This window comes from Bos indicus x Bos taurus, chromosome 7 (assembly GCF_003369695.1).
Source record: "Bos indicus x Bos taurus breed Angus x Brahman F1 hybrid chromosome 7, Bos_hybrid_MaternalHap_v2.0, whole genome shotgun sequence".
Taxonomy (NCBI): Eukaryota; Metazoa; Chordata; class Mammalia; order Artiodactyla; family Bovidae; genus Bos; species Bos indicus x Bos taurus.
Genome location: NC_040082.1, coordinates 18,823,542 through 18,838,327, shown reverse-complemented (window position 1 = coordinate 18,838,327; position 14,786 = coordinate 18,823,542).

The window sequence follows — 14,786 nt, the reverse complement described above, 5'->3', positions numbered from 1 at the left end:
AATACAGAATTGTTAACTATAAGCACAATTTTTTAGAGTAGATCTCAAATTTTTTCATGTTGTGTAACTGAAACTTTATATCCATTTGACAATTCCCACCTCCCCTCCTCCCACCAGCCAAGCAACCCCCATTCTTTTTTCAGCTTTGAGGAGTTTGACTATTTCAGATACCTAATTATAAGCAGAATCATGGAATATTTGTCCGTTTGTCAGTGACTTATTTCATTGAGCATAATGCCCTCAAGGTTCATCCATGTTGCAGCATATTATAGCATTTATTTTTGTATATGGCTTAATAATACTCCACTGTATGTATAACCACGTTTCTGTAATCCATTCACCAATTAGTTGACATTTAGATTATGTCCACTTAATTTAGCTTCTGTGAATAATACTTCAATGAACATGGGAGTGCGAATATTTCTTGGAGATCCTTATGTTAATTATTTTAGACTAATGTTCAGAAGAAGGATTATTGAATCATATGGTAATTCTATTTTATTTTTTTTTAAAACCTCGTTTCTGTTTTCCATAGCAGTGACACCATTTTACATAACGACCAATGGTGCACAATGGATTCCAATTTTCCACATCCAATTTAACACTTGTTTTCTGTTTTCTTAAAAATATATACTAGTTATTCTAACAAGTGTGAGATAATATCTCATTGTGGTTTTGATTTGCACTTCTGTGACAATTAGTGATGCAAAGCATATTTTTTATACACCTGTGTGCCACTCGCTTGTTTTCTTTGAAGAATTGTGTGTTCAAGTCATTTGAATATTTTTAAAATCAGGGTGTCTTTTGCTAGTGAGTTGTATTGTTTTCTTATAGTTTTTGAATAATAATCTCTTATCAGATAATGGCTCCATGGCATGCCTTTCACTCGGATTATTTATTTTTCTCTGCAGAAGATTTTGTTTCTTTTTATTCAGGTGTGTGTGTGTGTGTGTGTGTGTATACACATTTTATACATAGTACTGTATATATGTTCATACCAAACTCTTAATTTATCTCTCTACTCTCACTCCCATATTCCCCTTTAGTAACCATAAGTTTATTTTCTATGTCTCTGAGTCTATTGCTGTTTTGTAAATAAGTTAATTGGTATCATTTTTTAGATTCCGTAGATAAGTGATACCATATCATGTTTGTCTTTCTTTGTCTGAGTTCACTAAATATGATAATGTCTAGATCTGTTCATGTTGCAGCAAATGGCCTTATTTCATTGCTTTTTATGGCTAATATTCCATTATATACATGCATCACAGCTTCCTTACCCATTCGTATTTGATGGACATTTAGGTTGCCTCCGTGTCTTGGCTATTGTAGAGTGCTACAGTGAACATCAGGGTGCATGTATGTTTTAGAACTATGGCTTCTCTGGTTATATACCCAGGAGTGGGGTTGCACGATCATATAGTAGGTCTATTTTCAGCTTTTTACAGAACCTCCATATTGTTCTCCACTGTGGCGGTAACAGTTTATATTCCCACAACAGTGTAGAGGGGCTCCTTTTTCCCTACAGTCTTTCCAGCATTTTCAGTTTCGATGACGGCCATTCTGCTTGGTGTGAGGTGATACCTCATTTTAGTTTTGATTTGTGTTTCTCTAACTATTAGCATTGTCAAGCATATTTTTCACGTGCCTTTTGGCCATCTGTATGTCTTCTTTGGAGAAATGTCTATTTAGATCTTCCGCCCATTTTGGTGGTTGTTGTTTTTTGACATTAAGCTGTGTGAACTATCCATATATTTTGGACACAGAAATTTTTAAGTTTGTAAATTAATTACTACTAGAAATTTTTCCTTTCTAAACTGGTGTTTGTTGTCATATCCAAGAAATCATTGCTCAAAAGAATGTCATTATCATTGTTCTCGCCTATGTTTTATTCTAAGAGTTTTACAATTTTGAGTTTTACATTTAAGTATTTCATCTATTTTGAGTTTATTTTTGTGTGTGATTATGGTACAATTTCATTCTTTCACATGTAGATATCTAGTTTTCTCATCAGCACTTGTTGAAGAGACTCTCCTTTCTCCAGTGTTTATTCATGGCACACTTGTCAGAGATCAACCTTCTGCATATGTATGGATTTATTTCTGGGCTCTCTGTTGTGTTCTGTTGGTGTATATCTTTATCTAGTACCATAATTCTTTGATTGGTATAGCTTCATCATATGCTTTTAAATTAAGTGAAAACCTCCAGCTTTGTTGTTCTTTTTCAAGATTATTTTGGCCTTTCTGGGTCCTTTCAGTTTCATATGGATTTAGGATTTTTTTTCCATTTCTCTAAAATGACAAGGAAATTTGGAGAGGGACTGCATTGAATTTGTGTATTATTCTGGTTAGTACAGACATTTTTTTTCTTTTTTTTAAATTTAATTTTATTTTTTAACTTTACAATATTGTATTGGTTTTGCCATATATCAACATGAATCCACCACGGGCATATACATGTTCCCCATCCTGAACCCTCCTCCCTCCCTGTACCATCCCTCTGGGTCATCTCAGTGCACCAGCCCCTGACCCAGCAATCCCACTGCTGGGCATACACACTGAGGAAACCAGAATTGAAAGAGACACGTGTACCCCAATGTTCATCGCAGCACTGTTTATAATAGCCAGGACATGGAAGCAACCTAGATGCCCATCAGCAGATGAATGGATAAGAAAGCTGTGGTACATATACACAATGGAGTATTACTCAGCCATTAAAAAGAATACATTTGAATCAGTTCTAATGAGGTGGATGAAACTGGAGCCTATTATACAGAGTGAAGTAAGCCAGAAAGAAAAACACCAATACAGTATACTAACACATATATATGGAATTTAGTACAGACATTTTAACATTAACTCTAATACTCGAAAAACACAGGATGTCTTCCTTTATTCAGCTCTTCTTTAACTTCTTCCAGCAATGCTATGTAATGTTAAGCATACAAGGTTTATACCTTCTTGGCTGAATTTATTCCTAAGTATTGTATTTCATACCATGCTATTATAAATGAAATTATTCTCTTAATTTCCTTTTTGGATAGTTAATTGCTAATGTATAGAAACAAAATTGATTTTTGCATTTTGATTTTATATCCTGAACTGTCAATGAATTTTTTGTTGTTGTTGCTGTTAATTCTAATAGGCTTTTTTTTTGGTAGAATCTTTAGGTCTCCTCTATAAAAATATCTTGTCATAGATTTCTAATGTCGAACATTAGAAATAAGTTTAATTTTTTATTTCTGATTTGGATAACTTTTCTTTTTACTGCCCAACTGCTCTGTCTAGGACTTCTATTACTATATTCAATATAATTTGCAAGAGTGGTCATCCATGCCTTATTTCTTTTCTTTTTTAATTGGAGTATGATGACTTTATAATGCTGTGTTAGTTTCTGCTGTACAGTGAAGTAAATCAACTATATATATTAGGTTAATACACATATCCGTCTTTGTTAAACATCCCTCCCCATCCCACTCATCTAGGTCATCATAGAGCACCAAGATGAGAGCCCTGTCTTGTTTCTGATCTTAGAGGGAAAGCTTTCAGTTTTTCACCATTGATTATATTAGCAGTGTGCTACTCATATATGGCCTTAATTATGTTGACGTACTTCCTTTTTATTCCTACTGTTGAGATATTTTATCATGATAGGTTTTTTATTTTTGTTTCAACTTTTTCATATATTGAGATGATTATTTATTCTTTATTCTGTTAATTTATTGTATCATGTAGACTGATTTGCATGTATTAAACCATTCTAGTATCACAGGGATAAATTCAACTTGATCATGTTGTGTGATCTTTTAATTTGCTGTTTAATTTGGTTTGCTGATATTTTGTGGAGGATGTCTACATCTATGTTCATCTGAGATATTCGTCTATAACCTTTTTTTTTTTTCTTGTAGTGTCTTTTAATGGCTATGGTGTCAGACTAATGCTGACTGCACAAATATGTTTGGATTTGTTCCTTCCTCTATACATTTTGGGAAGACTTTGAATAGAATATGCATTTATTATTCTTTAAATGTTTGGTAGAATTCATCAGGGAAGGCAGCCTCTGGATTTTGTTTTCCGGAAGGTTGTTACTTATTCAGTTTCCTTACTCTTTATTAATCTGCTCACATTTTCTATTTTTTTATGATTACATATGTATAGATTTTATGGTTCTTGAAATTTATCCATTTTTTTTCTAGGTTAACTAATTTCCTGGCATGTAATTTTTATAGTAATCTCTTATCCTTTTTATTTCTGTGGCATCACAGTTGCAATGCCTTATTCTTCATTTCTGATGTTAGATTTAATTTAGTTGAGTCTTCTTTCTTTTTTTCCCCCTTAGTCTAGTTAAAGGTTTGTTAATTTTTTTGATCTTAAAAAACAACCTCAGCTTTATTGCTATTTTTCTTGATTTTCTGTTTTGTCTACTTCTGCTCCAATCTTTATTATTTCCTTTCTTCTGCTAACTTTGATCTTGGCTTGTTCTTTTTCTGGTTCATTGTGTAGAATTAAGTTGTTTATTTAATTTTTTTCTTTTTAATGTAGATATTTTGCAATGAAATTTCCCCTTAGTATTGCTTTGCTATATCACAAATATTTTGATATGTTTTCATTTTTGTCTCTGCTGCTAAGTCACGTCAGTCGTGTCCAACTCTGTGTGACCCCATAGACGGCAGCCCACCAGGCTCCCGGGTCCCTGGGATTCTCCAGGCAAGAACACTGGGGTGGGTTGCCATCGCCTTCTCCAATGCATGAAAGTGAAAAATGAAAATGAAGTTGCTCAGTCGTGTCTGACTCTTAGCGACCCCATGGACTGCAGCCTACCAGGCTCCTCCATCCATGGGATTTTCCAGGCAAGAGTACTGGAGTGGGGTGTCATTGCCCTCTCCATTTTTGTCTCTAGATATTTTTAATATTCTTTTTGATTTATTCTCTGACTTACTGGTTGTTCAAGTGTGTGTTGTCTAATTTCCACATTTTCATAAAATTTTCATTTTTCTTTCTCTTGATTACCGGTTTCATTCCTTTGTAACTGAAAAACATATTTGGTATAATTTCAGTCTTAAATATATTAATATTTGTTTTGTAATTTAACATGATCTATTCTGGTCTATTCCATATGTACCTGAGAAGATGATGTATTCTATTTATGTTGTATACAACACTCTGTGTATATTTGTAGGTATAGATGCTTGATAGTCGGAGAAGGAAATGGCACCCCACTCCAGTACTTTTGCCTGGAAAATTCCATGGATGGAGGAGCCTGGTAGGCTGCAGTCCATGGGGTCGAGAAGAGTCGGACACGACTGAGCGACTTCGCTTTCACTTTTCACTTTCATGCATTGGAGAAGGAAATGGCAACCCACTCCAGTGTTCTTGCCTGGAGAATCCCAGGGACGGGGGAGCCTGGTGGCTGCCATCTATGGGGTCACACAGAGTCTGACATGACTGAAGTGACTTAGCATAGCATAACATGCTTGATAGTGTTTGAAGTTTATTTTCTTATTGGTCTTCTGTATGGATGTTCTATTCATTATTGAAAGTGGAGTATTGCAATTTCTACAATTATTGTGTTAATGTTTATTTCTTCCTGCAGTTCATCAATGTTGCTTTATATATTTAGATGCTCTGATCAGTGGAGAAGGAAATGGCAACCCACTCCAGTATTCTTGCCTAGAGAATCCCATGGACAGAGAAGCCTGGTGGGCTGCTGTCCATAGGGTTGCACAGAGTCGGACACAACTGAAGCAACTTAGCATGCGTGCGTGCTCTGATCAGTGCATTTACATTTATAATCATTATATTGTTCTGATAAATTGCTCTTTTTATCATTATATGATGCTTTTGTCTCATGTGACAGTTTTTGATTTAAAGTCTGTTTTGACTGATATTTACATTTAAATTAATTATTGATAGGGAAGGACTCACTCGTGTCCGACTCTTTGCGACCCTGTGGACGGGAGCCTTACAAGCTCCTCCATCCATAGGATTTTCCAGGCAAGAGTACTGGAGTGGGGTGCCATCTCTTTCTCCAGTTGACTGATGTATATATGGCTACCCGGTACTATTCTGTTTCCCACTTACATGACATATCTCTTTCCATCTGTTTCAATTTCAGCATTACATAGGTCCTTAAATCTAAAGACAGTCTCTTGTAGAGAACACATCGTTGGATCATTTTTTTTTAAATTCATGTAGCTTTGTTGTATGTTTTTAATATGGAGATTAATCTATTTACATTTAAATTAATTTTTGATAGGGAAGGACTCACTATTGCCATTCTGTTCACTGATTTGTGTTTATTTTGTAGCTCTTCTGTTCTTTTTTGCTTTTGCCACCTTTGTTTCTTTTATTTTTATTTTATTTTATTTATTTTATCTTATTTTATTTTTAAACTTTACATAATTGTATTAGTTTTGCCAAATATCAAAATGAATCCATCACAGGTATACATGTGCTATTTTACATTTTTTTTTTTTTGTAGTGACAGGTGTTAGTTCCTTTCTCATTTTATATTTTCTTTATGGTTATCACAGGGTTTACATAAAACATCTTTTGGTATAATAATCTAGTTTAAGGTGATAAAAATTTAAATATCTACATCAACTCTATACTTTTACTCCCCACTTCTGAACCCACAAACACATTATATTTTTAATGGTATCGATTGCATTTTTTGTAATAGTAACACATTTATGTTTATAGGTATAGTTATGTTTGCATTTGTCTTTTAACTTCTATAACATAGAAAGTGGAGAAGGCAATGGCACCCCACTCCAGTACTTTTGCCTGGAAAATCCCATGGATGGAGGAACCTGGTGGGCTTAAGTCCATGTGGTTGCAAAGAGTCAGACACGACTGAACGACTTCACTTTCACTTTTCACTTTCATGCATTGGAGAAGGCAATGGCAACCCACTCCAGTGTTCTTGCCTGGAGAATCCCAGGGACGGTGGAGCCTGGTGGGCTGCCGTCTCTGGTATTGCACAGAGTTGGACACGACTGAAGTGACTCAGCAGCAGCAGCAGCAGCAACATAGAAAGATAATTACACATCATTATTATAGAAGTACAGTGTTCTGTGCCTGTCTATAAATTTATATTTAGCAGTGGACTTTATGTTTTCATTTGCTTCTGTGTGCTGCTCTTTAGTGTTACTTATTTCAATTTGAAGAGCTCTACTTTACAATTCATGTGAGAGAAGTCAACTGGTATGAACTCCCTCAGCTTTTTGTTCACCTGCAAAAGTCTTTGTTTCTTTATTTTTGAAGTTTTACTAGATATAATATTCTTGGTTGGCAGTATTTTTCAGCACTTAGAATATATCATCTCATTCCTTTCTGCTGAGAAAGTCAGTTATAATCTTAAGGGGCTTCCCTTTTATTTGTTGTTTCTTTTCTCTTGTGAAAATTCTTCTTTTTTATATATTTTTTTGTTATTTTGATAATTTGATTGTAATATGTCTTGGTGCAGACTTCACTGGTTTCTCTTACTTGGTTATATAGGGCTTCTTGAATCTGAATGCCCATTTTCTTCTCCAATTTTGGAAAGTTTTCAGCCATTTAAAAAAATAAACTTTCTGTCCTTTTCTCTCTCTCTCCTTTTGTTTTAGGACTATAAAGTGGGTAGTGACATTCTTAATGGTGTCCCATAAATCCTTAGGTTTTCTTTTTTTGTTGTTTTTCCTCTTCAAAATTTCAAATGAATATTATAAAAGTCTATTGATTCTTTATTTTGCTTGATCACGTCTGCTGTTAAACCTCTCAAGTGAATTTTTCAATTCAGAAACTGTATTTTTCAGCTTCAAAGTTTCTTGGTCCTTTTTCTTTTTAACATATTCTATCTATTGAAATTCTAGCTTTGCTCTTGTATCATTTTCCTGAACTCATTTCTTTGAACCTTTTTTTAAGAGTTATTTTTTAAAAAATAAGTAATTCACAAACGTCCTTTAGGGTCAAATTCCATATTTATTTTAATGGACCTTATTTCCCTATTTCTTCATGTTCTTTGTAACTTCTTATTATGATACCCTCATTTGTGAAAGAAATAAAATCTCTTCCTATTTATTGACTAATTTCAAATAGAGAAAGACCTGAACCAATCATCCCATCTAAAAATTTGGGGTATTTTTCAAAACTGTTATATGATGTTCTTTTTCTTGACTTGTGTATATAGATTTCTAATTAAAGAGATTTTCCAGTTTTTTTTATTTTGTTTTGTTTTGTTTTTGTCCATTGAAGACCTCATAATCTCTTCTTTTGCTGTCTGCCAGCATATTGGGGATCATCTAAAGAATCATGTTGCCAGCTATTTTCTCAGCAGTCTCTAGGTATCTGTCTGTGTGCTCATTTGCTCAGTCGTGTCTGACTCTTTGCAACCCCATGGACTGTAGCCCACCAGGTTCCTCTGTCGATGGAATTCTCCAGGCAAGAATACTGGAGTGGTAGCCATTCTCTTCTCCAGGGTATCTTCCTGACCCAGGGATTGAACCTAGGTCATTTGTGTCTCCTGTATTGGCAGGTGGATTCTTTACCACTAATGCCACCTGGGAAGCCCCCTCTAGGTATCTAGGTTATGGCAAGTCACAGCCATGCTCAGAGACAGGTTAGACAAAAATAGACCCTCAGAGAGAATCACTGAAGCCCCAGAATGTTGAACATGTGCCCCCTTTTTTTCTGTTTCCCCACTGAGGGAGAATTATCAAGCTATACTAGCCTTTCTTTGCTATTCTTTAGGTCTTCTGGTACTACAGAAAGATGCTGAACTTAGCTTTGTCCTCAGTGATCCCCAGCCATCAAGAATATGCTGGGTACTGTCAGTGCTTCAAGACAAACTAATCCCTTAATCAGTAACTCAAAACACAGAAACACAAGACATGTTACATTCTTCTTGTCACCATCTTGAAGGTAAGGCCAGTGAGCTATAAAGTCTTTATGTGTAGCATCATGAGTCCTCTGGAACAACAGAATGCCACCAATCTCCTTTTATTCTCAGGGTCTCAGGCATCAAGATTATGCTGGGTCCCTTCAGTGTTCTCAGATAGGACAGAAACTGGACTCATAAGTAGCCTCCACCCCTGAAAATTGTATGGATTAGTCCCCTGTTTCTTTCCCCAGGGAGAAGCCAGGAACTGGGAGATTCTTCCTGTTAATGCGTTCTGTGCTGAGAGGAGGAATTTTGGTGAAAAGATTAAATATTTTCCAATTGGCTTCAAGGAAGCTTATTTCACACTCACTCAGGATGCAGCAATCTCTTAACTAGTTTCTAGATGAATCACTCAAATAATTGTTCCAGTATTGTTATTAAATCAGTGTTTCCATAGGAGGAAGGAAAGTCTGAGGCTCCCTACTGTGTAATCTTGTTGCCATAACCCTGGAATGGAGAGTTTGCACTAACAATCTAAAATATCTATATTCTCATTTTGCATTATATTTATATCTAATCATCCCATCACTTTCCCCTCATTTCCAAAAAAGAAGAGATGACTTTAAAAATGCAAACATCACCATAATGTAAGTTAATATTGCTGCAAGTTTAAAAACACATTATGTCAACTACACACAAATTCATTTTCAAGGTAACAAAAACAGCACTTCAGAAAATGTTCAGATATTTTTGATAGTTACACTGAAAAAGGCCCCACAGAACCGTAACTTGTATGATGAAGTGAACCATGTCAAAAATATTTCTAGACTAAATATAATTTGGAATTTCATAGGGCATTTCTTTAAACATTTACCTATAGAGAGCAGAATCATAGCTTCCAAATATAATCTTAGACTATATTCTTCCAACTGTTTATACTTTGCTCTTATTTCCAAAAGAATTTAAAAAGAATAATTGTGTATTTTTAAGCTGGCATATAAAAATGTTCATGATAATTTTAAATAGTTTAAATTTTACATTTTAAAAGGATGTAATTTCCAGAAGCTTCAAATATTGACGTTAAAAAAGTGGCTACATCCTTTCTTTATTTTATTTTTTTTTACATCCTTTCTTTAAATACATCCTTTAGAATATAACTATTCTAGCAATTTGATATTTTCATCATCTACTTAAAAATATGAAGATAAACTTTATTAACAGTTGGAAATATTATAACATTTCTCATTCTCCTAAAATTGTATTTTCACTCACTTTTCTCTAAAAATTTTACTCTAAAATATATGCATACTTTATTTTCAAAAGCTTTATTATCACTAAACATGCTTCTCTAAAAAAGCATAAGAATTCATATTAATCTTTTAAAATTTCTTTCCTTCTTAGGCTGTAAAGGTTAATTTTCTTTGTTATTAATTTCTTTAAAGGGTTATTTTATCATTTATTTCATAGATTATTCCATGTTTATTTCATACTTGAATAAGTATGATTCACTAAGAATTTTATTCTTAAATGTAAGCATGCAGAAAATTTATTTAGATAATAAGTACATTTTATTAGCAGTAAGATTTTTATAACACTGTGACTGAATTTTTAAAATTCCTACAAAATTATGTATCAACATTCCCATTGGGATTATTTACCAAAAATTAATTAAGATTATCTACAAGTGAAGAACTCTACTAGTTTTTTCTTCTCATGTTGTTATTAAATAATCAGAAACCAATAGGGCACAAAAAGATGTAATACTCAATTATTAAAATAATTTAGTTTTACTGCCTAACTCTTTCCCTTCCGAAGGTGCCCCATGGGATTTTTCTATCATGAGCACTTCTTCACGGTAAAATTAGCATGAGGCCTAGGATTCTCCTCTTTGTGAACAGTTCCAAATACCACTAAAAAAGAAGAATGGGAAAGGAGAACCTGATGGACTGGCAAGTCCCAAATCAGGATACATGTCTACATGGAAAAATCAGTCTAACTGCACATGGAAATGAGCCAAGAGAAAACTAATGTGCGGTTTCTAAAATATCCCCAGAAACTGTCCCATTTCATGAACAGATGGGAGTATTTAATGCAGAACTTTTCTATGTTGCTTTTATCATGGACATTCAATAATATGGGGACTTTACCTAGGTCATTGAAAAATAATTTCTACAAAGTACATATGACATTCAATATGTAATTTGTCTTCATTCAAACATGTAATTTGTCATGGAATTCTGCCAAAAAAAATGACTACAAAGTGTTTGCTAAGTACTGAATTTGTTCAGTTTTTAACAGCCTTTTAAACTTTATGCCAGAGGACTTCTAACAGAAATGTTGACTTAAATTTCAGGATAATTTACCTTGAATTATTCTTTCTGGTAGAACTCAGAGAACAGACCCATTTAACTTTTAAGTTATCTGTATTTTTGACAATGAAACCATAGTCACATATAGGAAATCAAATGTCTTTCTTCTCTATAGAAACAGAGGCTTATATATATGGAATTTAGAAAGATGGTAACAATAACCCTGTGAAGGAGACAGCAAAAGAGACACTGACATATAGAACAGTCTTATGGACTCTGTGGGAGAGGGAGAGGGTGGGAAGATTTGGGAGAATGGCATTGAAACATGTAAAATATCATGTAAGAAACGAGTTGCCAGTCCAGGTTCGATGCACGATACTGGATGCTTGGAGCTAGTGCACTGGGACGACCCAGAGGGATGGTATGAGGAGGGAGGAGGGTTCAGGATGGGGAACACATGTATACCTGTGGCGGATTCATTTTGATATTTGGCAAAACTAATACAATTATGTAAAGTTTAAAAATAAAATAAAATTAGAAAAAAAAAAAAGAAACAGAGGCTTGAATCTAGTTCCTGTGAAATATATATATAGTTATTTATTTATTTATTGCATATAAATTAGTTATGTGTTTACCAGTGGGATTTCCCTAGTGGCTCAAATGGTGAAGAATCTGCCTGAAATGCAGGAGACCCAGGTTCTATCCCTGAGTTAAGAAGATCCCTTGTATAAGGGAATGGCTACCCACTCCAGTATTCTTCCCTGGAAACTTCCATGGACAGAAGAGCCTGGCAGGCTATAGTCCATGGGGTCTCAAGAGACTGAGTGACTAACATCTGCACTTATCAATAAGCATATATCAAATATCAACTATATTATAGAGACATGATTCTTGGCATGGGGATTGAGTGGTGAATACACTGAAGTCACTGTCTAAAGTGACTTACACTTTAGTGGAGGAGACAGACAACAGAAAACCAAAGATGAACAATGTAATGGTATATAAGGACAAGAGAAAAAAGAACAAATAAGGGGATAGAAAAGTGAATGAAGAGGATCTACTTTATGTGGGGTAGTCAGGGATGGCCTCTCTTTGGAGGTGACGTTTTGGGCGATACTGCTGAAGTTGAGAACCCACGTGCTACTTTCAGCTTTGAATTCCATATGTTGTGCTGTGCTTAGTCGCTCAGTCATGTCCAACTCTTTGCAACTCCATGGACTGCAGCCCGTCAGTCTCCTCTGTCCATGGGGATTCTCCAGGCAAAAGTGGGTTTCCATGACCTCCTCTATGGGATCTTCCCAACCCAGGGATCAAACTCGGGTCTCCTGCACTGTAGGCAAATTCTTTACCATTGGAACCATCAGGGAGGCCCACTAGTCCTACCTATAAATATCTGCACATTGAGAAATGCTGCCTTAGTCTAATCATTCATCCCAATGAAATGCTATACCCCTGAGAAGGCACAATGCAATTATTTAAAATTTATCTGAATAAATTGCCATCATCTTGCAAACTTATATGAGAGATCACATTTGGATGTCCTTAATTGAAGTTCTGGCTGTTCTCTAACTCATTTATGACTTCATTTCACTAATTGCTAAAGTATTATGGGGGATGGGACAAGGGGATTAATTCACCTTCATGCCAGTGTATTTCATTACTTATGTAAACAACAAAGCATCTCACATAAATGATGTTTTTGGCTACTTTAATTTTCAAGTTATAAAGTAACAGCTTTACTTAATGAATGACCTGCCTCAGTGCATAAGATATGAAGTCATTAAAATAGGTTTTAAAAAGGAATATGGAGGACACAAATCTAATGTAATTGATTTGTCTAGAGAACTTTCCCACTAACCCTTCCTCTCGAGGTGGTATTAAGGTGAAGGTCCTGCATGAACATCAATAACCAGGGGCCGATACTGACCTCATAAAGGTTAATCCATCACAGAATCCTGTCCATGAAGTCAAAAGACAAGAAAACATCAATAGAAGCTTCAAAACAGTTTATTTTGTCTCTAATATATTTCACTGCAAGTTGATAGAGGGTGCAGTAGGGGCCAATAGTGAAATAGTCATGTATGCAATTAATCCTCTCCTCACAGAGAATCGTGACTTTACAAGCACAGATTTGCTATTGATCAAAAAGGAAGGGGGCAGACATTAGAAAGCAAGCCTTTTATATGCCAGTAACTTTATAAATTAATTGTTCTTTTTATTAAAAAATAAATGTGCTGGCAACTTAAAATTCCCTTTCCTTCCCTCTGCCTATTATACTCTGAAAACATAGCTTCACCTTATACCTCACAGTGTGTTTGCATTTTCCTGAGTCACTAAGTCACTTTTCACTCAGTGAATATATTTTATTGAGGTTTTACCCATCTCCAGTTGCTGCTGTAGGCGGTGAGGATACACTACTGGACAAAAGACTGAGTCTCTGACTTTAAGGTGGCATTAAACATAGGGAGGTCAATACTCTAAATACTAATATAATTGAGAGTGGCAATTAGGGTAGGGAATAGACTGGGTATTCAAGAAAGTCCTCTTGGGGGAGAACCTGAAGTAAGACCAGGGGCTAGTGTAAATGAGGGGAAGAGCTTTTTGAACAATGGAAAGGTAAAGGTTATCAGATGGGAAAGAATATGTGTGTTAATAAGTCTATGTGAATAGAGGATGTGGAATGAAAAGTTGAGAAAGATAGAAGCAGATTGAGACTGTATCATGCAGTCTTGCAGCCCATAGTAAGGAGTTTATTGTGGTGGAAAGTGGATAGCTTTGATTGGCTTTAAAATTTGCATCATATGTTCTGATTTATGATTTAGAGAATCACTAGAGATAGTTGCTATAATGGGCTTTTGTAAATTAAATATGCATTAGAAGGAAGTCAGAAAGAAAGCTCCTGAAATAGTCCAGGAGAGACAGAATAGATTGGACTAGGATTACTTTTGAGATGGCAAGAATTGATGGGACTCAGGATGAACACTACTGGTAGAGTAGACAATACTTACTGTTCTATAAAATATCAGATATGAAGAAACTAAAGAAATGAATGAGAAGACAACCATATATATATATTTGTTTTTCCTTGAGCAATTAACTGGATGTAGAGTTGCAACTAACTGGTTGATTAGTGGTGCCATTTCTAGGATGCAAAAGTTTGGACACTGGAGATAAGATGGAATAAACTGTCCTGTTTCAGCTCTATTAAGTTATGAGTGTTTGTAAGATGATCTAAGACAAGATCGGAAGTGGTGAAAATGGAGAAAGAATGTTACTCTCTGCCATTAGCATCACATGGATGGTGGGAAAACACCAAGTCTTCTGATGGCAGCTGTGTTTGCCCTCTTCTGTTTTTGTCTATCTGAAAGCCTCTTTGCACTGAGTCCTGTGATGAAATGCCTTAGGATATCTGATTTTGGTATTTTTGAGGACTCTTACCTCAATTTTTTAATACAGAAGTAGCAACGATACTTTTGTTTTTATTGACGTATACTGAAGCATATATGATGTGCAATAAGTTTCAGGTGTAGAAGGAAGGAAATGGCAATCCACTTCAGTATTCTTGCCTGGAAAATTCCATGAATGGAAGAGCCTGGCAGGCTACAGTCCTTGGGGTCG